This window comes from Ursus americanus, unplaced genomic scaffold (assembly GCF_024610735.1).
Source record: "Ursus americanus isolate L20-20 unplaced genomic scaffold, mUrsAme1.1.p SCAF_65, whole genome shotgun sequence".
Taxonomy (NCBI): Eukaryota; Metazoa; Chordata; class Mammalia; order Carnivora; family Ursidae; genus Ursus; species Ursus americanus.
The window spans coordinates 837,352-865,344 of record NW_028273647.1 but is presented as its reverse complement, the minus strand read 5'-3'; the positions used below and the strand labels follow the sequence as shown (position 1 = coordinate 865,344).

At 42.9% G+C, this 27,993-nt stretch overlaps 1 protein-coding gene across 12 annotated transcripts in view; it reads right to left on the bottom strand.

Annotated features, from left to right (window-relative positions):
• The window catches only part of LOC123791123 (ral guanine nucleotide dissociation stimulator-like), a 63,325-nt gene extending 35,614 nt beyond the window's left edge, over positions 1 to 27,711 (bottom strand). For 3 of the 12 annotated variants that reach the window (XR_015723535.1, XR_015723529.1, XM_087860466.1), the window contains exons 1-3: positions 27,425 to 27,710; positions 22,405 to 22,483; positions 9,672 to 9,720 (exon numbers count right to left, since the gene is read on the bottom strand). The gene's annotated coding sequence lies outside the window, so the exon portion shown is untranslated. Of the gene's footprint in view, positions 1 to 392; positions 5,237 to 9,671; positions 9,721 to 22,404; positions 22,484 to 27,424 lie in introns of all 12 variants that reach the window. The other 9 variants (XR_015723531.1, XR_015723536.1, XR_015723537.1 and 6 more) reach the window with 6 other exon arrangements.
• Positions 27,712 to 27,993: the final 282 nt, after the last annotated feature.

Genomic DNA, 27,993 nt, shown 5'->3' with positions numbered 1-27,993 from the left:
TTGTTTCTGATTCTGCCTTGCAACCTGACCAAGATGGGACGGTGGCTACTGTTACTGTTTGCTTGTTACAGCAATGGCATAGAGCTATGGAAGTACCAAGCTAATAACTCTTTGTAACAAATTTGAGACATGACATATTATAATAGTAAAAATATTTTCACATACCTTATAACTAATTTAATCTCATTTTATGACTGAAATAAATCTAAAAGCATGTATAGACATTTTTCATCATTTTAGGTATTTTATTATTTTTTAAATCATTTTAGGTATTTTAACATCCAATATTACACTAATCAAATCCACAGGACTTTAGTTTTATATCCTTTTCCCTTTAGATGAATCCAAAGAATAGAATCAGTATAAACTACTTTATGTCTGAAAGAATTCACCTTTGAGATATCGAACACCACCACTTCCAAAGAATTAATAAGAAGTCCCTTTATCATTCTTTCTATTTCATAATCCATACAAAAAAATTACACGGTATTGGATTTGTCCAACTCTCTTACTAACTTTTATACAACTGGAGGTACCTGCATGAGGAAGACAAGTTCTCAACGAATCACTTTTAATTTCAGCATATTAAAGTATGCTATATGTTCCACAGTGAATACAGACTATTTTATAAAATCAGAAACAAGTTCTGAAAAAAATACCCACATATAGACAGCTAACAAATACATATCTCAGTACCTGGAAAGGTTAGTACTTCTACGTCTTCCAAAATGCATCAAGCTTCTGCTGTTTTCCCCTGATCCAAGCGTGCACGTGTGTGTGTATGTATATAAACACCCACAGACAACTGAATTAGTAGTCCACATTCCCCAGATGGATTAATGTCTTTTGTGACCTTCTCCCCTCCAACATTGTTCCTGATTATTCATTTTAACTAATTTTTGCCTGCTTTAACTGGGAGAGGAAAATTTGCCTCCCCACCCCGGCATCAATCTAAGGGATACTTGTGTCCTGTGAGCCTTCATTTCTCATAGAAGAAAAACTTTAGCAGTGAAATTAGAAATTTCCTTGTTTCCTTCCTTTCCGGGGCTTACTCTCCCTAGGTTGCCCAGCTGCCCAAACATCGGCCCCTCCGTAAGAAGCTGTAAGTAGCACCTGCTGGATGAAAGATCCAAGATAAAAGAAAGGCCTACTATGGGCAGCTGCGTGGCCCAGGCTGGCCTGCCTCGCCACTGAGCAAGGTCTGGGGTCACCATACCCCACCACCTGGAAGAGAAGACTTAAGGAAACTTTATTTTAACATTCAAAGATTTGAAATATAATTACGCCAAAAAAAATCATGACACGTGTTGAACTCTTTCTGAGTGCAGGAGCCACAGTTCCCCTTTACTACTATGAGCTCAGCTACAAATAGGTAGTTTGTACAAACAGGTAAAATCGTTTATTAGGAACCCTTAAACTTCTTATAATAAAGTGACCGTTAAATATAAGAATAAAATGACTATCTTACTTAAAAATAAACAAAGGTCACTTTGTTTTGTCCCTGTGGACATCCTCTACACATGGCCCAATCAGTACTTCCCAAGTACAGGTTTGTGGATGTTTGTTTAACTTAGTAAATGATGGAAATAAATGAGGAAGATAATACTTTCGAAACAATGTAAAAAGAAATTTAAAACCAGTATCTTGATTCTCCTTATTCTTCCACTCCAAGCTTGCAGCCTTTGGATAATATGTGGGAAAGAACATACGTACATTTACATTTCAACTTAATGTCTACTAAACTGAAATGCTGTTATCTTATTAAAATTCCTATCCTAAATAAAAAAACAAGCGTGACAAATTATGGTGACAAATAATCTTGACAATCATGTAATGAAATCATATCTTTTTTTTTTTAAAGATTTTATTTATTTATTCGACAGACATAGAGACAGCCAGCGAGAGAGGGAACACAAGCAGGGGGAGTGGGAGAGGAAGAAGCAGGCTCATAGCGGAGGAGCCTGATGTGGGGCTCGATCCCATAACACCGGGATCACGCCCTGAGCCGAAGGCAGACGCTTAACCGCTGTGCCACCCAGGCGCGCCTGAAATCATATCTTAAAACTCAAATGATGACAAGAATGAATACCTTAAAACAAAGTAGTTAACTATGTTAAAGACATTTTTACTGAGAATTAAAAAAAAATCACCCAAAGATATCATGTTTTTAAACTTGCTCTACTCATCATGCCTGTATTTTTTTCCACCTCTCTATAATGATTTAACATTCTTTCTGCCCTTAAAATATTTAGTCAGATGTAATCTCTATTTTTTTTAACTCAAAAAGGGCCATTTATAGTAAACAGGAATTAAGGAAATAATCCCTCACAAGAATTTCACACAATGTTACATGGGTACATGAAAAATCATTATCATCAGAAGGCAAAGCTACAGAAACTTGAAAAGTGCACTGTCTTTATTAAAAGGAATCCACAGGCTAAAATAAGCCAGGCCTGCCAGTCCAGCTACACCTGTCCCAGGTTCTTTTTTTCGTTTCTTTTCTTTTCTTTTTTTTTTTTAGATTACTTATTTATTTATTTGACAGAGAGACAGGCAGAGAGAGAGGGAACACAAGCAGGGGAGTGGGAGAGAAAGAGGCAGGCTCCCACTGGAGGAGGCTGATATGGGACTTGATCCCAGGACTCTGGGATCACGTCCTGAGCTGAAGACAGATGCTTAACGACTGAGCCACCCAGGTGGCCCTGTCACAGGTTCCTCATACTGGTTAGCACACAGAGTACTCTAAAGCAGAGCTTCCCGACCTCCTTCATGCTGTAGCCCACTTAGAAAGTGGAAACAACTGTGCAACATCTAAGGTCAAAGGATGAGGGGCTTTGGCTGCCCCTGGGACAGAGGGGCTCCATGTCAGCAACCTGGCAGCAGTTCTCTGGGCTGAGCCAAGAGAGAAACTCTGCTCTGAGGACTCAGTAGAGAGAAGGGAGGGAAGAAGTGTGGGATGGACATGCACATACAAGTCTGCACACTATTCAGGGGGTTCACAGTCTACATAAAAATCCTCACCCTCTATCACCGGCATCCTTCCTCCAGTGGGATTCTGGGGATTATGTCATATCTGAGGTTGCACAGTTCATTAGTGACACATCTAGAATGAGACCCAAGTGCCCCAACACATTCAACTTCTCGATACTCCCTGCCAATTTCCGGGGACAGATGGAATACTCTACCACTTCTGAACAGGTGGAGTCTGAAATGCAGGTGCAATGGGCCAGTAGGGCCAAAATACACAGCTTCTAGAGGACAAGAGAATACTCCAGTCTGCTCTCGGGATTTTGGAGTCCTTGTGTTTCTGGTGCTGGATAAAGGAAATGGGAGAGGAGAGCAGACAAGATTACCCAACAGGAAAGAGTAGTCAGAAAGGGAGGCAAGGACTGAATCTTGAGAGACAGCAGAGAGAAACAGACCCCTAAAGAAAACTGGCAAGAAGAAAGGGAGGAGGAAAGAAGGAAGAAAACATTAGGGGAAGAGAGAGATCATGAAGCAGGGGCAGTCATTGTCAGATCACCTGAAATACTAAAGTGTCCTTCCTCTGGACTTGACCACTAGACTTGACTCCCCTTCTCAGCAGTGACAGGGAAGGGGCAGGTAGAACTGAGTCTCAGGAGAGGAAGTGGGCTGAGCAAAGATTATAACATCAAGAAACTTGCTTGTGGAGGACACAGAGACTGGACAGAGTTCCCAGGAAGAACTCAGAGACAGGAGAAGTGTTGGCTGAGAGAAAAGAATTCAGTAGTTTGTTTTTGAACCATACCAGAAATGTAGACTAGGGGAAGGGATCACCTACTGAAATCATGAACTAATGATCATAACTCCATATTCAGTTGGTAAACATCAGAGAAAGGAACATGTGACACCAAGTTGGTCTGGGCTGTTGGCACAAAGAGATATGCTTCCGCCCCATCTTCCGGCCTGCCCTGCCTATTCCTGATCTGCCCATTCAGCTTCTAGGCCTGCCTCCTCCCCGGTCCCGCCTTGCTAGCACAGGATTAGGGGTCAGGAAGAAGAAAAGAGGCAAGAATAGATGAATATACTATGAGGGAATACAAAATATATATGGGTCTCTGCCCCACTTCCTGGCATAGGGCCCCTAAAACCCTTGTAATTTCCTAAGTGATAAGCACACGAGGAGCTCTTTTGTTTTAATAACACAGCTTGTAGAGGTCTCGTGGGCTCCCAGATGGCTCCTGAGTGAGAGGGCTGGTCACCAGGAAGACCACGCCACGATTAGAACTTAGAATTTTCAGCACCCCCATCCCGACCCCTCCATTCCTCCAGACAGGGGAGAGGGGCTGGAAGTGGACCATGTCTATGTGAGGAAGCCTCCATAAAAATCCCAGTAGCAGGGGTTTCAGGGAGCTTCCAGGTGAGTGAACATATCCACGTACAGGGAGGGTGACAGCTCCACAGGGACAGACATTCCTGTGCTTGGGACCCTCCCAGACTGTACCCCTTGTGTCTCTGCATCTGGCTATTCATCTGTATCCTTTATCATATCCTTTAATAAGATGGTCAATGAAAACAAATGTTTCCCAGAGTTCCCTGAGCCACTCTAGCAAATCAGTCAAAGCTGAGGAGGAGTTGTGGGAACCTCTGATTTGTAGTCAAGTTGTTCAGAAGCTGTGGGTAACCTGGGGCCCTCCTACTTGTGACTAGCACCTGAATGTGATGGAACAGCCTCATGGGACTGAGCCCTTAACCCGTGGGATCTGACGCCATCTCAAGGCAGACAGCGTCAAAGCTGAGTTAAACTACAGGACATCCAGCTGGTGTTGCAGAGTTGTCTGGTGAGGGGAAAACCCAAACATTTACCCACCGTAAGTGCTAGAAGCAAAGTGCTCTCTGTGAATGTGGTAATAATATGAAAGCAATGGAGAACTGAATTTTTTTCCTTTACATACACACTCACACAAAATGGTATGTATGCCAGGTCTTTGCTGATGTGAACTGACACATATTCTATTTCTAGCAAAGTATCACAAAGAATCACCTCAAGGAAAAAGCAAAGATACAAAATATGGATAAGCAGGAAGAAAAGAAGCAACGTCTTCTCTTTCCCATCAAGAGTAAGACCATTACTGAATTATCCATGATTCTGCTCTTACGTGAATAACCATATATTTCAACAGTATCTGAAGAAAAAAGCATGTTTGGTCCTCAGTGATCTTTTCCCCTCATATGGCTGGCAGGAGAGGAGTGATTTCTTCTGGATATATCTCTGCTGCAGAGTGGGGAAAAAAGGAGAGCTCTTTCACCAAAGTTAAAAGGACTTTTTAAAAATGGCCGCTATTGAAATACATCTGCTGCTCCGTTGGAACCTGCTCACACTGTACTCCAGGCCACTGCGCATGAAGGGCTTCGAAATACGGTACAAATGTCCATGACGCCCCCTCTCCCTCTCTTTCAAATTCTGCTTTGGTCAGCCTAAGATCAAGTACCTGTCATTGGGCAGTCAAGTGATATGCATTAATAAATCAGTGGCCCTAACTGCCAAGTTTCTTGAAAACTCACAGGACTCAAATGGCTGCCATTAATACTCCCAGGAGGCCACTACTGTCCTTCCATGAATGCTGCATGAAAATACAGAGCTGGCCAAAAAGAGCCTGGGTGAGCAGATGAATGTCCACTCATGAAACAATCATCATGAGGACAATAAACAGTAGTTCAGGATGGTGGATTTAAATCTCATTAACAGCCACGAAAACACTCCAGATACACCACGTGTCTCTACTTCTTGCTATTGCCAACATCTGTCCCCTCCCTTCCATTCCTGTTTCCACCACTTCAGTAAATTTCTCCTGTCATCATTTCATATAAAATAGGCTCTGATTCTTCCAATTCTAATGTCCGTAAGACTTTACTGTGAATATGAGCAGGGAGTAAGTCCTACTTTGAACCCATCTATGAAATAGAGATTTCTATTCATGATAATGGCAAACCGAGGAATTCCTCAATGTAACTTCAAGAGTCATTTCAACCTGTAAGGTCTGCTAATGCTACTCACCATCAGCCACACTAGGGTTAGGACTGATGAGTGTCTCCAGCGTACAGGGCCCTCGGGATGACATGATCGCTGGGAAACCAGTTCATTACTGCTCTATGGTGTATTTGAGAGGTGTGAAAAGAGCAAGTTCTGAGAGTTCTCATCACAAAGAAAAAACTCTCTTTCTTTTCTTTTAACTTCATTTTTGCATCTCTAGAGATGATGGCGTCAGACTAAATTTATTCTGGTGATTGTTTCACAGTATACGAAAGGAACATCATTACGCCGGGTACCTTAAACATACACAGTTCTGTATGTCAAGTGTATCAAAACAACTGGAGCAAAAAAATATTTTAATATTCATAGAGAGCATCAGGAAATTGGACGTGGTAAAAAGAATGTCACGTAAACAAAACTGAAAACAGCAGAACCGAAAGCCAGTAGGTTATCCTAGGGGTTAAAAACTTCAAGCCATTGGCATAAAAAGTTGATTCTGAAATTAAAAATCAGTGAATTAAAATTAAAGCAGATGAAATAGAATTTTAAAATTTTGTTCCATTTAACAATTTGTCAAAGAATAGAAAGTCTTAATAAGTGACCTCAGATAGTAACTTTTGAAAAAACTGTTCGTGTTTTGGAATATTCTGATTGTAAGCTTCCAAGTGGGCACAGAATGAGAACATTTTGTTTGATCAAAGTCGCCTCATGGAAAATGGCTGAAGCAAAATGTCTGAGATACGACCTAAACGAAAGGATATAAATGGCTAGACGAAATTGTCCCGAGTTCGTTTCTCCGTATTTGCAGTTTACATTTATTTTCATGTCGTTAAGTCCATTAAGTTCATGGAGTACATTCTAAGTGTATTCCATGAATTAACACATCTCCAAGGGCAAGAGAAACAAAAGAACAAATGAACTTGTGGGACTTCATCAAGACAAAAAGCTTCTGCACAGCCAAGGAAACAGTCAAAACAACTCAGAGGCAGCCCACGGAATGGGAGAAGGTATTTGCAAATGACACTCCAGATCAAAGACTGGTATCCAAGATCTACAAAGAACTGCTCAAACTCAATACACGGAAAACAAATAATCAAATCAAAAAATGGGCAGATGATATGAATAGACACTTTTCCAATGAGGACATACAAATGGCTAATAGACACATGACACAATGTTCAAAATCTTTAGCAATCAGGGAAATTCAAATCAAAACCACACTGAGATACCACCTTACGCCAGTTAGAATGGCAAAAACTGACAAGGCAGGAAGCAAGAAATGCTGGAGAGGATGTGGAGAAAGGGGATCCCTCCTACATTGTTGGTGGGAATGCAAGTTGGTACAGCCACTTTGGAAAACAGTGTGGAGGTCCCTTAAAAAGTTAAAAATTGAGCTACCCTATAATCCAGCCATTGCACTACTGGGTATCTACCCCAAAGATACAGACATAGTGAAGAGAAGGGCCATATGCACCCCAATGTTCATAGCAGCACTGTCCACAATAGCCAAATCGTGGAAGGAGCCGAGATGCCCTTCAACAGATGACTGGATTAAGAAGACGTGGTCCATATATACAATGGAATATTACTCAGCTATCAGAAAGAACAATTTCTCAACATTTGCTGCAACATGGACGGCACTGGAGGAGATAATGCTAAGTGAAATAAGTCAAGCAGAGAAAGACAATTATCATATGGTTTTTCTCATCTATGGAACATAAGAACTAGGAAGATCGGTAGGAGAAGAAAGGGATAAAGAAGGGGGGTAAACAGAAGGGGGAATGAAGCACGAGAGACTATGGACTCTGAGAAACAAACTGAGGGCTTCAGAGGGAAGGGGGGTAGGGGAATGGGGTAGGCTGGTGATGGGTAGTAAGGAGGGCACGTATTGCATGGTGCACTGGGTGTTATGCGCAACTAATGAATCATCGAACTTTACATCAAAAACCAGGGATGTACTGTATGGTGACTAACGTAATATAATAAAAAAATATTATTATATAAAAAAACACAGAACACTTTAAATCAGAAGCAGGATGACCGTCTTTGTTGTGTCTATTTACCCACGTACTGGAGGGCCGGGCCAGCAGTGTAAGACAAGAAAAGACTCACTGGCAAGCTTGTCATTATTCACAGACAATGACTGTCCATCAAGAAAACACACAAACAAAAAATCTGCAGACAATACGCTGGAATTAAATAAATCATACATATTCGCTTAATCCAGCAGTGGGAATGAATGAATGAACTTGAGCTAAACTCACAAACAGGGATAAATCTCAGAAATACCGTTGAATGTGAACAGCAAGCCACAGATGATTATGCACCACGTGAGACCATTTTTATTATACTCAAAACCAAACAAAACTGCACAATGCATTGTTTAGGGATACGAGTACTTGTGGTAAAAAACCATTTTTAAAAAAGAAGGGTAACGGCATAATGCAGAGGAGTGGCTGCCTTCAGAGGAGAAAAAGAACACGATCAAGGAGAAGTAGCTTCTACTTCTTAAAATGAGGGAGGGGGGACGATGTCAAGAGAAGGGGCTTTAGAACTATGCCTCATAACTTGCATATATGTTATAGATTCTTTAGTAAATGTTCAACTGCTACATAAACCAGACAATTTAAATTAATGGGACAGTTCAAACAAATGATGGATACATATTTAAGTGACAGGCTTAATTAAAGCTCCTGTTAAAGACAGCTCCTCTGTACAAATTTCATTCACAGCAGGGTTACCACAGGAAACACAATAACCACCGTAACATAAACAGTGAATCAATGTCTCTTACTCTGGGGAAGGAGTACAGCCCTTTAAGGAGAGAAAGGGGAACCACAGTCACTGAGGGCCAGCCAGGAGCCAAGTACTGGGCAGGAGGTCTTCAGATCTGTTTTATTCCACAAACCCAAAAAGCCCCTGGAGAGCTTTCTCCCCTGGCCTCTCCCTCCAGCCAGCTCTGCAACAAATATACATTAGGCCTTCCTTTTATCGTCATAAAGTTGATCGCACACCAGCCTAAGCACATGTCTCTTCAAACCATGAATAATTTCTAGATAACCAACAATTAACTTGCAGAACCTACAATTTAGTTCTAGTGTAGCTCTCAAGGTATCAGTAATCTGGCCGCTTGTCTAATACATGTGGACAAGAGAGACTGTAAGCTTAATAGACCAAGAACCACACCCAAACACACTGTTCCAACTTTGAAAAGAATATGTGATCACACACGGACACACAGACACATACAAAGATTGCAATCTCACTAGTAGTCAGGAACAACATATTAAAAACAGTGGGTTTTCAACATGTCAGTTGGCATATATACACACACAAAAAATCATCGCCAGTGTTGCTTAGGGAAATTTACACACAACTTCCATAAAAGTTTCCATATAAATTTATATGACCTTCAATTTGGTCATATCAGTAGTTTAATGTGGATACATTTCCATCTAAGAACTTCACATCTAGGTAACCATACAGGAAAAATTCTCCCACATGTTTGCAAAAAAATTAAACATCACAAGAATATTCTTTGCAGCATTGTTTTTAAAAGTGGAAGGAAGGAAATACATGTCCATCATTTTTTATGTCCTCAAGTAAAATTAAAGAGCTAAAGTACCACATTTTCAACAAGAATCTCAAAAGCTAAATGAATTTAACAAAAACTTACCTCAAAAAGAGGATGGAGTCCAGCTCCTCCCTTTCTGACTTCTTATTCCCTAGAATGTATAAAAAAAAAAATTAGTTATCATGACAATGTGTACATTTTAAGATATTAAAAATTATGTTATCTTGAAAACACTGAAGCTTGAACACACACTCATTTATTCAAAAACTACCAGGAGGTAACGTGGAACCCCTGTCGGGAATGTAGATAAACACCCAAGCCACAGCACCTGAGTCCACACCTAGCAGAGCCACTCTTCGCTAGCTGTTTAACCACAGACTCCACGTTTGCCAAATCACTGTCAACCCGTGGAATGCAATTTATTTATTTCTCAATTACTTATGAGCTCAAATTATGAAGGAATGCACAGCAGATGCAAAGAAAGAGTTCTAGCTTTTTTGATGTGAAGAGGCACAGAGCAGTCATAACTATGAAAAGCCACGCATGTCTTCAGGTCACGTGCACTGTTCTTTCGATAGTGACAATAAGAGAAAATACAAAACCTACAGCAGCCAGTTACATTTATTGTCCAGTCTCTCTGCCGGGGGCCCTGCACTAAGAGCTTGCCATTCAGCATCTAACTTGGGAAGTGGTAACCTTTTCTGCAAAGGGCCAGGGAGTGTATGTTTTAGGCCCCTCTTGTAATCATTTAACGCTGCCACGATGGTGCAAAAGCAGCCATGGGTAACACATAAATGCACTGGTATGGCTGTGTCCAACAACTTATTTGTCAAAACAAGCAGCCAGTTCTAAGTTGTGGACCCCTATCTAACGGAATGCCCACAGCTCTAGGAAGTAAGGTAAGATGGCATTCGTTCATTGAACAAATACGAAAGAATGTCTCTGTGTCAGAGATTCTTCCAGGCCCTGAGGATACAGGAGTGATACAAAACACAAAAACCATGCCCTGAGGAAGCTTATATTCTGGCAGTAGGAGGCATTCAGTAAATGAGAAAACCAAGAGGAAAGGCTAATGGGGAATGCCCAAACAGGCAGTATTCAATTCTGACCAGGGAAGTACACCTTGCTGATAAGATGACATCCGAGCAAAGATCTGAAAGAGGTAAGGAAGAGAAACACATGGACATTTGGGGGTAAAGAAATAAGCCATATGGACATTTGGGAGAAATTTGTTCCGGGCAGAGGGATTGGACAGTGCAAACTCCTTATGGCTGAGCAAGTCTGGCATGGTCAGGAAACAGCGAGAAGGCCCTTGAGTCTACAGCGAAGGGGGAGAATTGCTGCAGGTGAGGTTAGAAAGCGGGTAGGGTAAAGGCTGGCAGGTAGGTGGGGCCTAAGGCCACTGTAATGAGTTCCACAACTGGGAAGCTATTTGAGGGTGCAGAGTCATATTTTTAAAGCATCACTCCAGCTGCTCTTCTGAAGAGACTCTGGCAGGGATTGGGGGGGGGGGGAGTAGGTCACAAGTGTGGAAAGGGGAAGACCATTTCTGAGAATAACTGCACTAATCTGCGTGAGGATAATGGGAGCACCAGCAATACCAGCACAGGCAGTGAGAAGAGGCCAATGACTCTGGATGTATTTGAAGGTAGAGCCAATAAACTCGGGTTTTGGCCTAAATAACGGAAGGCTGACGTTATCATAAGATGATTTCATGATTCACAGCAAACATTTTCCTTTTTTCTGTTGTTTTGGTATATTTTCTTCCTGGTATTCCAATCAAAACACAAATTGTATTAAAAGCAAGAAACTTTAAAATCTCAATCCTATTTTTATTGGTTCTTCATGATGATTCTTTGTAGTAGACTGCAAGAATGCAGAGTTTTCCTCTCCTAGCAAGAGATGTCTATTTCTCTATTTGCATCAGAGAGGCACGGAGTTTGTTCTGGTCAATGTGACATTAACAAACGTGAAGCAAGCACGAGTTTGAAAAACCTTATGCACCAGCTAAGCTTGGAACCCTATGGCCAACATCGAAAGGAGCTCAAGATAGCCTGCAAGCATGGAGTGCCCTGGTCAACAGTGTGCCAACCAAAAGACACGTAAATGAGGCCATCTACCACCAGCCGATGTGAGAGGCATGTGCAAGCCTAAACCAGAACTGCCCAAGAAACCCAGAAAATTGTAAGCAAAATGACTGGTTGTTTTGTTACGGCACTTAGCTTTGGGATGGTTTGTAATGCAATCTGTTATGCAGCACAAACTCACTGATACACTCTTCAACAACTACATTTTTTTCTAAAAGGACAGAAAGAGCAAAAGGGGAAAGAGGGAGGGACAGAGGAGCTTTCAAATGGGGTTTTTTGGTTTAAGGCTTTTTCTTTTTCTTTTTTTTTTTTTAAGATTTTATTTATTTATTCGACAGAGATATAGACAGCCAGCGAGAGAGGGAACACAAGCAGGGGGAGTGGGAGAGGAAGAAGCAGAAGAGCCTGATGTGGGGCTTGATCCCATAACGCCGGGATCACGCCCTGAGCCCAAGGCAGACGCCCAACTGCTGTGCCACCCAGGCGCCCCATGGTTTAAGGCTTTTTCTTAAAAAAGGGATTCTAATACCTTTCTTTGCTATTTTGATTACCCATAATATCACACTTTTTTCCTCCACACACCTGTGAAAAAAGTTAAGTGGAGCAAAACTAGGAAACAAGATAAAAGTCAGATTGTTTCGTATTTGAATTTTCTACCAATTCGGAAAAAAATTAAGCTCAAGATTTAGGTCAATTTATAACTCACAGGAGAAAAAAATGAGCAATTCATTGAAAAACAAAAAACAAAACCCCTTGTTGGCATCCTTGGGCACGGGCCCGTATTTGATTGATGACCGTCTAGAAGCTGGAGCATTCTGTCAGACTCTGAGCCATCTGGTCTGTGTCCGAGACCACCACAGCGCCTCGCACCACGTTCTTTCCCCTCCATGCCTGACGTCTGCCTTAGGTTCTGCAGAAGCGGTCAGGACACCCATACATTCCTCTCTGCATCCTCTTCTGTATACCTGACCCTACATCAGCCCACATCCCCCACCATCGTGCACCATCAGTTATCTCCGTTTAGTCAGCCTGCAAACAGTAAATGCAGCCTGTAAAGCCCTCCCCTGACCACGCTACGCCTTGAGTTACAGTCCCCTGTCTTCACCATCACACTTTCTAAAAGGGTATTCTTGTGTGTAGCCTCCAGTCTCACCCCCACTCACTCCATCTCTCTGCTGGCTTAGGATCCCCCCACTCACCTAGATTTTTCTTTCAGTGCTCAGTGACAAGCTCCTTGATGCACTACCACTTCCTAATCCAGCTGCCCCACAACTTTTGCATTCTTAAACGTTGCCGACATTTCATTCCTTGAAATTCACTCTTCTCTGGCTTTCTGTGACAAACTGCTTTCCTGGCATCGAAGCCCCTTCCCAGCTCCACACACTGCTCCTTTATCTGCCCAATAAAAGAAGCAGTTACCCCAAATCCTTAACTGTCACTCTCTCTATGAAGAACACATCCCTTGGCAACAGCATGATTGCACCTCTCTTCTCCCACGCTCCCATTCCTACATTTTTACTGCCCAGCCAGAACCCACATCTGGGGTGTCCCACGGGCACCAAAACTCAGACTGCCAAAGCTGCACTCATCCTCCTACCTCCCGAACCTGGCTCCCCTCCAGAGTTCCCACAACTGTTGTGGCAGTTTATGAACCAGACTCAACATTGTGAAAGCATATATGCGTCCCTATGCCCACGGCAGCATTACTAAAATAGCTCAGATATGGAAGCAGCCCAAGTGTCCATCAACAGAAGAAGAAGTGGTACATACGTACGAGGGTATATTACTCCATACCATAAAAAAGTACGAGATCTTGATATTTATAACAGCATGGAAGTACCTAGACGGTATTATGCTAAGCGAAATAAGTCAGAGAAAGACAAGTGCTGTTATGATTTCACTCACATGTGTAATCTAAAAAAAACAAAACAAGTGAATAAGCAAGCAAACAAAAAGCAGAATCAAACCTATAAATACAGAGAACGAACTGATGGTTGTAAGAAGGAAGGGGGTAGAGGGATGGGTGAAATGGGTGACGGGGAGTGTAGTACAGGCTTCCAGTTATGGAATGAACGAGTCACGGGGACGAAAGGCACAGCATATTGAATACAGTCAGTGCTACTGTAATAGTGCTGTACGGTGACAGATGGCAGCTACGCTTGTGATGAGCCAATCACTACGTTGTACATCGGAAACTAACGTGATACTGTGTGTCAACTCTACTCAAGTAAAAGAAAGATTTTTTTATAAATAAGACTGAGGTAGAAATAAGTGTGCTAACATGTAAGGATTTCCAAAATAGACTACATAAAACATATAAGAAGGTGATGACGGCAGCTAATATTTACTGAGCACATATTATGTGCCATACTCTGTCCTGAAATCCCAGGATACATGTTAACCTGTTTGAGGCTGACAGGAGAAAGCTGAGTCAGAGAGAGGTGAAGTCACTTGACCAAGGAGCAACAGCTGGGAGAACAGCGCCAGGATCCAAACCCAGTCTAGCTCCCCAGGCTACACTATCCTGTCGCCTAAATACAGAACAGACTGTGCAGAGTGACATTATTGGCTTGATTTTTCAAGGAATATTTTACACAGGTATATAAGAGATAAAAATCACATCTCTTCAAGTTACACTGAGCCAGAGATCAAGTCTCCCTCAGGTCTTTCCATTAAGAAACACAATATAAAGTACAAATGGGGCCCTAATTTGGTCGGTTCCTGAAACTGAGCCAACCACTGGCTCCTCTTTGCAATCATGATATAGATAAATTAATATGACCCTGACCAATCAACATTTTCCTGTGCTCATTCTTTTCTGGCAACTGGCAGATCTATCTCCACATTTTGTCAAAATCAGGGGTACTTATTTTTTTAAGACAAAGAGAAACTGTGTGCACACCGGGGAGGGGGGCGGTGGAGAGCAGGAGCAGAGGGAGACTGAGAGAGAGAATCTTATGCAGGAGCCCAGCACAGAGCCCATGCGGGGCTCAATCTCACAATCCTGAGATCATGACCTGAGCCGAAATCAAGAGTCAGACGCTTAACCAACTGAGCCACCCAGCCATCCCAGGGGTACTCTCTAATATATCTGCTTCTTGCCTCTTCCTGAAATTTGGGGAAACACAGCAAGTCCACCTCCATACTGTTACAAGCTTGGGCTGCTGTGTGGGTCCCGCTACATGGCCCCACAGCAGTCTAGCTTTCCTGTCCCATGGCCTGCAGTGTTCCCAGCCTGTCTTCTCATCACTGCTTGCTGCCACAATAAGGACAGACACGGGCCACATGTGCCCACCTTCTGCAAAACCTGCTTCTGCCACGGCTTCCACAGCTACTCATTTTGCTTCTCCAGCACCACTTCTTTCTCTTACCTCTTCCCTTTTCTGTCTCCAGTCACTGCTAAGAATTGGGGCAAAGGATCACACTTTTTATAAAGTAAGCCAAAAGAAAAGAAACGCTTTACAAAGAAAGGTCCTGAAGTTCAACTCAGGTCACTCCCTTGCTCGTCCTCCCCCTGGGGCTCCCCATCTCACCTTAGTTAGAGGAAAATCCCAAATCCTCAATGAGACCTACAAGCCCCACCTGGTCCTACCCTTTCCTCTCCCACCCACAACTCCTCCAACTCTACTGACTTCCATTAGATTCTCAAGCCTATTTATGACTCAGAGCCTTTGCACTTACTGTTCCCTCTGTTTGGAACACTACTCCCATAAATAATCACCAAGCTATTCCCTGCTTAACCCGATCTTGACTCTAACCCCTTTTCAGAGAGGCCTTCCCTGACCCTGCTGCCTAGACCAGCGTACACATACCCCATCAAGCTTCATTTTTCTATAATCATTACCTGAAATTATACATTTACTTGTTATTTATTGTCCATCTGCCCGAATGAATGAAAAGCTCATTAAACTGGAGGTTTATCTGGCACACAGCAAACCCTCAGTATCTACCTGTGGAATGACTTAAAAAAATGTATACTAACACAGATAGAATTCAAAGAGTGGTAAATCCATTTATTACAAGGAAAACCCTTACTCCCCTCAAATTAGATAAATCCTCAAATATAACTCCCACAGTCTTAAGTAGAACTTATAAAACGTCATGTAAAGTTTTCTCAATGCCCGAGGATTATCAACACAAAAGTCAATGCCCTTGTGATATATACATGGGCATGAGCAGAGATATGAGCAGTACTATTTTGTGTGGGAATGTATCAGAATGCCTTTCCAGAACTACTTTCTCAGGAATATACGAGCCAGAATGAGATTCCGTTTCTAGGAACGGGGCAAATGATATCCAGGCCGGCCAAGCAGAGTACCCCATCTCCCACGGGAATGGGCCCATGACCCAAGTAAAGCCAATCAGCATGGTCTCAGGACCTGGGGCCCTAGAGGAGCCACACTCTTCTCAAGGGTCACTAGCTTTCAGGGACCATCTCTCCTGCACCTGGAAGAGTCAGCCTGAGAACGAAGGAAAACCATAGAAAGGAAACAAATGGACATAGAACCAAGAGTGGAAGGAGTATTTTTCACCAAGAGGGAGGTCAAAAAAGAGAGTGGAGGTGAGAATGGGTGAGTGTCCTGGACTCCACTTACATCCCTATCAACAGTCATATGTACTTAAAGCCAAATGTTCCCCTACAGTAGTTGTGTGTATCATTAAATCTCCCCCTTTTAAGTTAGTTTGAGTTTCTGCCACTTGCAACCAAGAGTCCTCACTCATATAAATATGCTCAACATATACAGCTGACCCTTGAACAATGCAAGGATTGGGGCTGTCTACTCCCTCCATGCAACTTTTGACTCCCCCAAAACTTAACTCATAACAGCCTACTGTTGACCAGAAGCCTCACCAATAACATAAACAATTAACACATATTTTGTATGTATGTAATATGCACATGATATGCTGTATTCTTACAATAAAGTAAGCTAGAGAAAAGAAAAGGTTATTAAGAAAATCATAAGGAAGATAAAATACATTTACAGTCCTGTACTGTTATTATAAAAAAAAAAATCCACATAGAAGTAGACCCATGCATTTCAAACCTGTTGTTCAAGGGTCTATTGTACTATCACCCTGGTGGAGCAGAATGATTTTTAGGGGGAAAAAAAAAAAACCTCAGCTGGTTAAAAACACACAGAGCTGCTTGCCAGGGGCTGGAGGGAGGAGGGAATGAGAGACTGCTTAATGGGTACAAGGTTTTCTGTTGGAGTGATAAAACTGCTCTGGAACTAAACAGAGGTGTGGTGATTACACAGCACTGCAAATGTTCTAAATGCCACTGAATTGTTCACTTGAAAATTATTAATTTTATAGTATGTGAAATTTACCTCAATAAACAAAATTTTAAACGTGAAAACAATGCTGCAATGCATTTCTTAATCGCCTTTAAGTAAACCTATCATCATTTCCTACAAAAGGAAATTAAGTCAAATGATATGTACATTTTTTAAGACCATTGGCACATACCAACAAATTACTTTCCAGAGAGATCATACCAAATCAGAATCCTATCAAAGGTGTATTGGAAAGCAAATACGGATAACCGGGAGGAATCATTAAGGGAAGAAACATACACAACAGCAACTTTGCTAAAATCATCGGTAAATACTTTTTTATTTGTAAGTTTATATATCCTAGATAACTGAGTGACATTTAAAACATTGGTTCTTGTCATTTCTTCATTTGTGACATATATATGTATACTTTAAACATCTGTTCTAATTTCTCTTATTAATATGTAGGAGCTCTCTATGTACTGAGGTTATAACTACATCCTCTCCTATAAATTTCAAATTTTTTTCCAGTTCATTATTTACTTACTTCGGTTAAAATGATGTCTGTTTCTGTACATATTTATTTAAGGAGCAGGAACAGAGGAATGGAACCATTCTTTCCAAAACAAATAGCTGCAATCTGACACACACACACACACACACACGAGGTGATATTTTACTTCTACCCCGAAGTTCAGCAGAAGTTCTACTACATCAGCCGAACTAACCCAAACACATCCTTATCTTACCAGATATGAAGTCCATGGAAAATAGAGGTCTACACTGTTTGTTCCAGAAATATGACCAGACATAAATAAAACACGTTAATCCCTTTAAAAAGTTGTAACGAAGCAACATAGGTCATCTGTTCCCCTCTCTTCCATGCTGTCTTAAAAATACTAAAAAAGATCTCATTGAAAGAATTTTTACTACTTATAACCAGTCCTTTTGGGGGGACAGTGATTCACTTTTGGTTTCTGTATATTTAAAATTTTACAATAGTGTCTCTGCAATTTTGTTTCCATAAAAGAAGCCTCACCCAAGGCTATCCTTACCCACAGCCCTCTGGTCCGTCTGCCCCTCTCCCCGGACCTCTTTTTCCAACCTCTTCTCCATTTTGTCCACACAAATAGTCCTTTCTCACAGCTGTTCCCCTTGGGATCAGAGGGTGGGTCTGATAATGAGTGCACGTACACAAGGGAGAAGGTTAGGGGGCTCCTTCAAGAGGCCTTAATTCCCGGTCTCAAATCACTACTTTAATGACGGGAACATCTGGCTTGTGAAAACAATCTTTGGTGCAGGAAAGCTTTTAGAAATTTTTCAAAACATCAGGTGGCTGCTACTCCCCCACAGACTTACACCCGTCTATTTGGAAATCACATTTTGGGTTTGTTTGCTTTTTTAATAGTTATTTATTCTAGACTTGGATTGCAAGTTCTGGCATCCCCAACACTGTGTATAGCCCCTGGCACCTATTCTGTCTGGATAAAAAATAACTGCTAAATGAACAAGGGAACTCTGGAGCCAGCTGCCTGGGTTCAAGTCCTGACTCTGTCACTTACCAGCTGCATAACATTGAACAAGATTCTTATCCTCTCTGTGTCTCATCTGTAAAATGAGGATAATAATATTACCGATCCCATTTGGGAGGATTACATGAGTTAATTCATGTAAAAGTATTTCTGGCAGTGTTTGGCACCTGGAGAGTGCTGATTAAATGCTAATTACTACGATTACAAATAAGGAAGTATGTTACCAAAAGGAATCAAGATGAACAAGAAGCTCTTCATGTTCTCAGTGTATTTATCAACTAGTAGGTGATATCCTGCAGACACAAAGCCAAAGGCCATCAACGCCAAATGCAAAGTTCCAAATGCTGTGGGAATTCTGAGGAAATATCATTTCAGGGCGGAGGGATAGATCGAGTTTATGTGGAAGATGGAGTGTGCTCGTGCTGTCTCCTGGAAGGGTTTTAGATGGTAGGATGGGCAACACCTTCTGGGAAACGGACGGTGTGTCACTTTGGGCTCCCGGAGAAGTAGACACCAAGACAGGATTACACATGTAGGAGAATGATTGGGGGAACTGTCTGTGAAGGGAAAGGGGAGAGACCTGAGAAGGCCGGGAGAGGATTCAACCACAGTGCAGGTCTGACCCCCGGCGAAGGGGAGGGGGATAGAAGGAGAAGGTTGGGGAGGAAGAGTCTCAGACTCCAACTCAGTCCTGAGAAGGTCTTGACCACACCCATGCGGAGTCCTCAAGCCAAAGTCACCCTTCAGAGGCATGTGGCTCTTGCATGAGTGGACCACATTAGTACTCCTGCTTGCTCAGTAACTGCAAGTAACCTGAGAGAAGCCTAGCTTTGGCTAAGCTTTGCTGGTGAATCCAGAGGGCAGCAGCCGGAGCTATTAGTCAGTCACAATCCCCACAGCAGAGACCTGAGTGGCACATTCTCATGGCTCCCACGCTTGGGCACAGGCAATGTCACTAGTACCTATGTGTCCTTCAAACCATGGTTGAAGTTCAGTGAATATGTGCCATCACTTAAAATCAAACACAAGACAACATCAAAGGGCTCCTTATCTTTTAAGCTAAACAATGGTTGCAATAGCGAAATTACGTATTTACTGTTAAAAATTACAACTACTTTTAAAATATCTCTCAGATGTGGTTTCAGTTTCTAAAAAAATATAAAAGACATAAAAATGGTTATGAAAATCTCTTTTGTAAAAATCACAGTTAAAAACTTGAAATGGGCATTCAGAACTAAGTCAGAAACAAAGCCTAAGAATCTAAAAGGTAAGTCCTTTCTGAACTGGTAGCTTAAGGCAGCATATTGATCCAATGAGAATATTAGAAAACATTTTGCAAAAGCACATCTTACGTGAGGTTAAACTGCATTCAAGGCAAAAATGGAGAAGATCAAAATTACCCCTAACCACTAGAGCCACACCCAGTAGGACAGACGGTCACACAGTTGAGAGACACGAAAGAAAGAAGACCACTGAGAACACAGCACTTCCCTGGGCCCGCCTGCTGCACTCTGGGACACATGGTCACTGAGTGGAAGGCCAGACAATATGTGCACTACCTGAACTGTCCTCGTTTTATATATATACATTCCCCGGCTTCTGGCCCAGTACTGAATGCATAAGTTAAATGCATTTATGAGGGGATGCATGGCACAGGAGAGGGAACAAGACATCCTCAGTTCCTATCACCTCACCAGCAAGAAAACTGGCTCAGCAGTTGGTTGACTCTACCTCTTACCTTCGCAGAGAAAACACAAGCCATGGTGTGAGAACTCCCTCCACATCTAGGACCCCATTCTTAATTCCTCCAAGTGGCCTTAGCGGAAGCAGTGTCCCTCTTGTCAAGCCTGATCTCCTGTCCCACACTCTTGATCCCACTGAAGACCCCACCTTTCTCCATTTGTATTCCCTTTCTCTGCACTGTTTCTTCAATTTTGCTCTTTTATTAGTTCCTTCTTCTACGTATATCTACACGGAAATTTGCTCAGCTCTTAAAAAATATGAGAAGCATATCCACACATATGCACCCACCCACCCATCCTTGATCTGGGATTTCCCCCTCTCTTTCAGGCATATTAATCTGTATTCTTTCCATCCCATGACCTAGAAATAGGACTCAAGCAAACTAAAGCAAAAACAGGGAGTTACTGGCACCTGCGACCGAGACGCTCAGGGGTGGAGATGGCACAGACATGGGGAACCTCTCAGCTCACACAGTCCAGTGCGCTCGTCTCACCCTCCATCTCTCTGCCCCACTTCCCTCTGATTATGAATTCAATTTGTGGTGGGTTCCCTCTACTCTGGGGAAAGATGAACGCTGGCAGCCCGTGCTACACCCTCAGGGTTTGCAATCCAAAAGGAAGGAAGCTCTCACTTTCCCGGGACCCATGTTTCAAAATCAGGGAGTCTGACACTCTCGGGCCACTCACCAAGGGGACACGTCAGATTTGGCTCCTATTCTCTACCTACATCTTCCCGGTTCCCAACATCTACACACACCACAGGATAAAAGCCATTGTACACGTAACTCCGTGGTGGCCACACCATGACCTTCACACAAGTTCCTCTCTCTGCAGTCCCTTCATCCCCAACTTGTCCACTGGGAAAACCCCGTATTCGTCATTCCAAACCCACCTCGGACCTCATCTCCCTCAGGAAGAAGCACTGGCGGCTCTCCAAGAGGCCTCTCTGCTGTGCCTCCTCTGCACTGTGCGTGTGGCCACCTCTACGGTTTCACCCGCTCCACCGAGGCACTAACACCTTCATGGGAAATGTAGTTGCTTCTGTGTCTACCTCTCCTATTAAACCAGAGGTCCTGGGCTTCTGCCTTATTCATCTCTGAACACACAGCCCTCCTGAGCAAACAGACAGACAGACACACACGCACTCACTCATACACTCTTGAAAAAAATGTCTGTGGAACTGAAACTTTTTTAAAATCCAAAGACAGCATAGTTGTCTACCACATTTACAGATTACTAATTTTACAGTACAATAACATATTCCTCCTTTAAAGCATAATTTAAAAACTTAAATTGAATCAATTTGCTATTTTGATAGTCAATTTTTTAAATAAACAATTCTCTACAGTTTTATCTATGGAAAGATCAGTACTCTAAACAGCCAGTAAAAGTATTTATGCCCAACTGCAAGTAAAGCACTTACAAACAAAATAAAAATACAAATTACAAAAGTTTACGCCAAAATATTCTGGGCCGATCAATTAGCTGTTTTCCCAGAATAAAAGGAGCAAGTCAACCATTTTCAGTTGTCCCAAACAAACCATCTGAGCTCGACTGGACTTTTATCCTAGGTTCACCCTTCTCTCTTCAAAACTCCAGACATCCCCGAGCCCTCGAGGCAGGGATTGGTGTATGTGTGATACACATATCTGTGTCCAAAGTCCATCTTACATCTTAGAAGCTACAGATATAAAACGTCAGTAATTGATGAAAAATTAGCAAAGGGAGCCTTATGGCAAAATGACTTTGCTTCAAACAAGGCTGAATGAGAGAGACAAAATAAGACTGGCTGAGGAGCCTGAAATGACACCTCAGGCTCTGCTCTGGTTGTACAAGGTCCTTTGGCACTAACGTCCATGCAAATATTTTACCACCTGCTAGGCCCGCCAAGGGCACAGAGAGGCCAATGAACAGCAAAACACAAAAGGAGTCTTTTTATCTTCTGCCATGCTGAAATCGAATATAGCCTCAAGTCTCCCTAGAAGAATCTAGTAAGACAGACCAGGAAGAGAGCAGCACAAGTCAAAGCAACATTTTTGGGAGACATGCAAAAACTCTAGGGCTTTTGGTCACATATTAACATTCACTGTGGTGGGTAAATATATTTTCTGATATATAAATATACTTTTGAGTCAGATAACTAGCAGAGGCATAACATGGGCTTTATAATCAGGAATCCCAGCTCTGCCACTTACCGACTGGGTGCTCACAGCCAAGTAGTTACGCTCACTGGGCCTCAGTTTCTCATCTACAGGTTGAGGGTAGGAACACGACCTGCATCAGAGGGAAGATTTGATGGAACCATGATGACAATAAACAACCATACCACAGCTTTCTATCCTTTTATTAAGTTCCACACCCCATGTCCAACAACCTCCTAGACATGTCCACTTGGATCTTGCCCTTTTCTGAAACTCAACACCCCTAACACCAAATTCACCTTCCCCTATCATTAGCCAGGATCTCCTCCTAACTCCTCTGGCCCTCTCCCTGACACTCCCGTTCTCCAAAATGCCTACCGCCAATTATCAAATTACACGAATCTGTTTATTGCCACTCGGACTACAGTGGAAACGGTCGTCTCAATCCTTGCTGCTGGCAGGCTCATTGGGAGCAACACTTAGGAAAGAGCACAGTGAATCAAGTCAGGAACACGTTCAAACCCAGCCATTTGACTTCATTGGACTCTGTCCTAAGGAAATAACACAAAATATAGAAAAAGCTGCTTCCCAAGATGTTTTGAGTGGTATTCATATATTCATATTTTCTCTGATATATTCATATCAGAGAAAAAAGTACAAAAGAAAGAGAGAAAGGAAGGAAACAATTTAACAATCCAGGAAAGGGTAAGCTAACTTACGGTACACAATTTCGACAAATGTTTGTAGTTAATAAAAATGAGAGGGGAAAAAAATGAGAGGAACATGCTAATAATAAAATAAGTTTAAATGGCAACATTTAAAATTGTAAGTGAACTTGTCCCTACCTAATGCAACAGATGCTTTAAAGGAAATATACCAAAATGTTCCATTTTACTCTGTCAATATATAGAGAGTATTTGTGAAAAACTGTTCTCTCTTCTGTGTCTCCAAATATTTGGCCCAAGCCCAATGTCACTTGATTTGCCTGGACTATGGCCTCTTATCCCAGATCTCTTCTGCTTCAGACTGATCACTCCTTGCCTGGCTTCTACAAACCTCTTTCATTATTTCACTTAGGCAACCACTAGCTCCTGCTGCATTGGTCCTTTGAAATCGCACCCCCCCTCCATTCATGCAGCATCTTAGTTCAGACCTTTGTCATTCGTCTCTTCCCTTGCTGCCAGCAGTGTCACCTGTCCCGTCACCCCCCAATCCAATTTCCTGGCCTTGCTAACAGGCAGGCAGCTCTCAAATCTTATCATTTGACCTACTAAGAGTTCTTCAAGCGGGCCCTCTCACCTGCAAGGTAAGATACAAGCTTCCAACTCAGACAAACGAGACCTTTTCTGATCTGGCCCCCAAACTGCCTCAGCTTCTGCCCGTCCGGCCACCACTCCTCTCCCCCCACCAAGATCCCCCAGTCCAACTCATTCTCCTGTCCCTACCCCTGGCCTACATAGCACTCTAGTCACGCATCTGACACTGTGAACACCCTCGGGGCAAGAATTCTCGCACCGCATCTCATGACCAACATCACCTTGTGACTCCCTCACTGGACTGGAGGAGGAGCAGCCTGGTGTTCCTCACCTTTCTACATTGTTGCCACGTGTATTTCCACTACCAGCTCCCATCTCCCCTTGCCTGAACTGTCTTCCTGCTGCCCCTCCCAAATTCTAACTTTGCTCTGTCCAGTGTGCAGCCACTAGCCACATATAGATACTGAGCTCTTAAAAAGCAGCTAGTTTGAAATGAGACGTGCTATAAGTGTACAAAGCACACTGGATTTCAAAGACTTGGCATGAAAAACAGACCGTAAGATATATTAATATCCTGTATTGATTACCTGTTAATATGATTACAGATTAGATCTGCAGGATTAAATAAAATGTATTATTAAAATTAATTTCACCGGTTTCTTTTTACTTTTTTAAATAAAAGTCACACATGTGGCTCAGTAGTCTAGCCATCCTTCAGGGACCAGCACGAGTAAAACTCCTTCAAGACGCCCTTCTGTTTGTGCCATTCTTAATGATCTTTTTTGACCCCTTGAAACCCTATAATGGAGTCCAACATATAAGCCACTATCTAATTACATACCATACTATATGCTTACTCTTACATCAATTCTTCTTGCTACATCAATACCATTTCTATATGGGGATTTGTAGTGGGTACCCAACTTTTAATTAAGCATGTAATCTTTGCTGGAGCAAGATAGCAATGCACAGAATTTTTTTTTTTGGTTTCTGGTTTGTTTTATTTACTCATTTACTCTTCCATTGATGATTTCAACCATGCAGGGAGAAATGGAAGTCTGGGGACCTAATAGCTCTTTGTTCTACCTGCAATTAACACAATACATATAGGCCATTTAGTCCGTAGCTTGGCCCCATGTAAGGTCTGTCTGTGCCTCAGTCTCCCCCCTTGTCAAATAAAGTTAATAATTTCAGGCCAATCTACAATATGTAGCCAGATTAAAGTAGCTAAGCAAGTTCTAAATGGAGCCATGACCATGAATGTGTGTCTCTCAGCCGATTGTCTTAAACACAGACTAATTTCTATAGAGAGAGAACAAATTCAAAGCAATTATCAAAATATAAAGGGTGGTGTGGGAAAGTACCTATCAAAATACTTGTCCTAGCCTATTAATGATGGGATGCAAGTAATGGCAGAGGAAACTTTACATGCCTGCTGAAAGCTGAAGTAGTTCATACATCATACTTGGAATAACCTTTACAAGGTAGACATTACCAGACCCATTTGACAGAGTAAAGAAACTGAGGTTCAAAGACAGGCTAAGTAACCAGCCAAAGTGATGCAGCCACAGGCTGCAAATCCAGATCAATGGTATCATCTTTGTATGTAAAAAAGAACATCTTTATTATCGCTTGAAGACGAAACAGGTGAAAAGCAAGAGTATTACATAAATATGCAAATAAAAATACAACAATAATGTCCATTCATTTCCTTCAAATAGTTTTCTTGATCTTAGCTAATTCCTGTCTTTCAGATCAGGAGGCCATTTTTTCTACGTAGACTTTTAAGTAGCAAATAAATAGTGTATATTACGTGTCAGGAACTAGGACCTTAACGAACTGTTTTTCTTTAAAGTCTTTACACCACAGTTGTTAGCGTAAGTTTACATTAGACATGACTAGAATTCCTCGACACATTGACAAAAACGTAGTCCCTACGGATAAAGATTGCAAAAATAAAGTACACTGGGTCATTCCATAAACAAATGCATCTACAAAAAACAACCTAATATCAAAGAACCTCTCTATGGTACAAAACTGAAGTCATAATGAGCTCAACGAAATGAAAAAAGAAAGTTCCTCAAAATAAGATACTGCACCTTAAAGTGAAACCACAATTACAGAGCCTTGAAAATGAACTATTTTCTCAGAATGGTAACAATGTAACAATCTCTGAGAAGCCAAACTGATCTAGGTTTAATTGATTCTGCCTTTACAAAATGGAGCGAACTTAATCCTGCAGACCAAGAACAAAAGTTCGAATTCTCTAGCACAGAAAAAGTCCCAGAGCATCAAATGCTTTAAAATACTGTTCAACTTTCCTTTATCAAAAATGTCCCTGCAGTAGGTGTTAATCAGTCACTACTAAGAACTCTGCACAACGCAACCTGTGTGTGCATGAGATTTTACTACAGGGAGGAGACACTTCAGTTTACCAAGGACACCACGCTTCACTTTCAAAAGTCTTGAAAACTAAAACTAATCCCTCTTAACAGTAAGTAATTAATTTACATTTCATTCCAAACTGAACAAGATAGTGTAACTCTCAAGGAATCCCAGACTGTGAATAACTTGGCAAAACCAGGTGTGTGTGTGTGTGTGTGTGTGTGTGTGTGTGTGTGTGTGTGTGAGCTTCTCAGAGGTACTTCGCAGGGTATAAATAGAAATAATTGGCAACTTTCAATCTCATGAGCAAGATCTTTATTTAAAATTCTCACATATAAAATGAATTCTTTTATGTCATATTTCTTCAAGTGACAGACACATTAAGACTATGTGTCCTAAATCGGGTGCTTTTTCCTCATTTTAAGAATAAAAAAGACATCTAGAGAAACAAGGTGTCCTTTTCTCAGCCCCTCAAAACACTACAGACAGCACAGGTGTTTGGTCCTTCACAAAAGTTAAGACTAAGTAGGGAAGAAAATAGAAAACAAAACACAGCCCAGCAAGGCAGCTAGAGATCACATGCAGCAGGTGACGGGAAGCCTCGTGGACACTTCACAGCCACAAGGATGAGCTTCATCTCAGGTCAACAGCGGGCCCCCCTGGGCTCCACAGAACCTCCACCCCGCAGTCCATAAAAACGAAAGAAGGCAAATAACTATCACTGCCATCCTGGCAATAAAGCAGCAGCCGCCTCCTTGAACCCAGGAAAGCCACCCCTTCCTCCGACAGGAGGAGCCCACGTCACACCAAGGACACGAAGAAACCCAAGCAGCCAGACCCAAAATAAAAATAAAAATAAAAAGAGGAGCATAGGAAGAGAGATGACAGCTAAATTAAATTTATCCTGGGAGCGCTCCGAGGCTCAGTGTATTTGAAGACTCCGACGAAAAGTAAAAATAAAATTTAAGGACAGGGGGCCCACAAAAGAGATGACAGTTCAATTAAGTCTGTGCTGGGAACACTTGGAGACTCAGTCACTTAGGGCGTCAGAGTCAAAAATTAAAGTTAAAAAACGAGAGGGGAGGTGACAGTTCAGTGTGTGTGTGTGTGTGCGTGTGTGTGTGTGTGTGTGTGTGTGTGTGTGTGTGAAGCACCTGGAGTGCAGGATTTGGTGGGGAGGGGAGAGAGTCAAGGCTCGGCCGGCCTCGAGGTGACCCGGCGTGAATCCGGGGTAAGTTTACACTCTGGGCGACAGGGCAGAGCCCCAGGGCCAGAGTGCCCGCTGTCGGGGAACAATGCTGGGCCGGGAAAGTAGGGTCTCACGCCACCCCCACCGCACCCCACCCCCATACCGTCCGCATCCCAGGCCCGACCCTCGTCTGCCCACGTCCGGGCAGGTGCCCCCGAGCCCGGCGCCCCACAGCGCTCCTCACCCAGCAGCGCCCGCAGGTGCTTCTAACGCGTCAGCACGTCCTTCTTGGGGTCCAGCACCTTCTGGGGGGACTTCACATCTCCGTGGCTCCTTCAGGAGAACATCCCGCTGTGGGGAACCCGGCCCCGCCGGCGGGGCAGGAGGCGCTTGCCCCGCGGGAATCACTACATGCGGACTGGGTCAGCGCGTGTCCCGCGGGCCATTCGCCATTCTCCGCGGGGCAGCCGCCACAGCCTCTGCAACTGCCGCCACAGCCGCTGCAACCGCCGCCGCCGCTTCAACTGTGTCTCCACGAAGGAGGGGCGGGCCCAGTACGGCAAAGGGCAGGGCAGGAAGGCGGTGTCGGCGCGGAATCGACAGCCCCGCCCCGCGGGAGGTGCCGGCTGGCCCTTCGGGTGCGGCGCACGAGCACGCGATTTAGTTCCGCCTCCCGAGGGCGCTCTTGGCGCGCCGAGTAGGCACCGCGAATCAGAGGCTGGGACCATGAACACTCTGTACTACAAGTCCCAGGATGCACTGCGACAGAGCCCTCCAATCAGGTTGGCGAGTCTTAGGCACGATGGGAGTCAA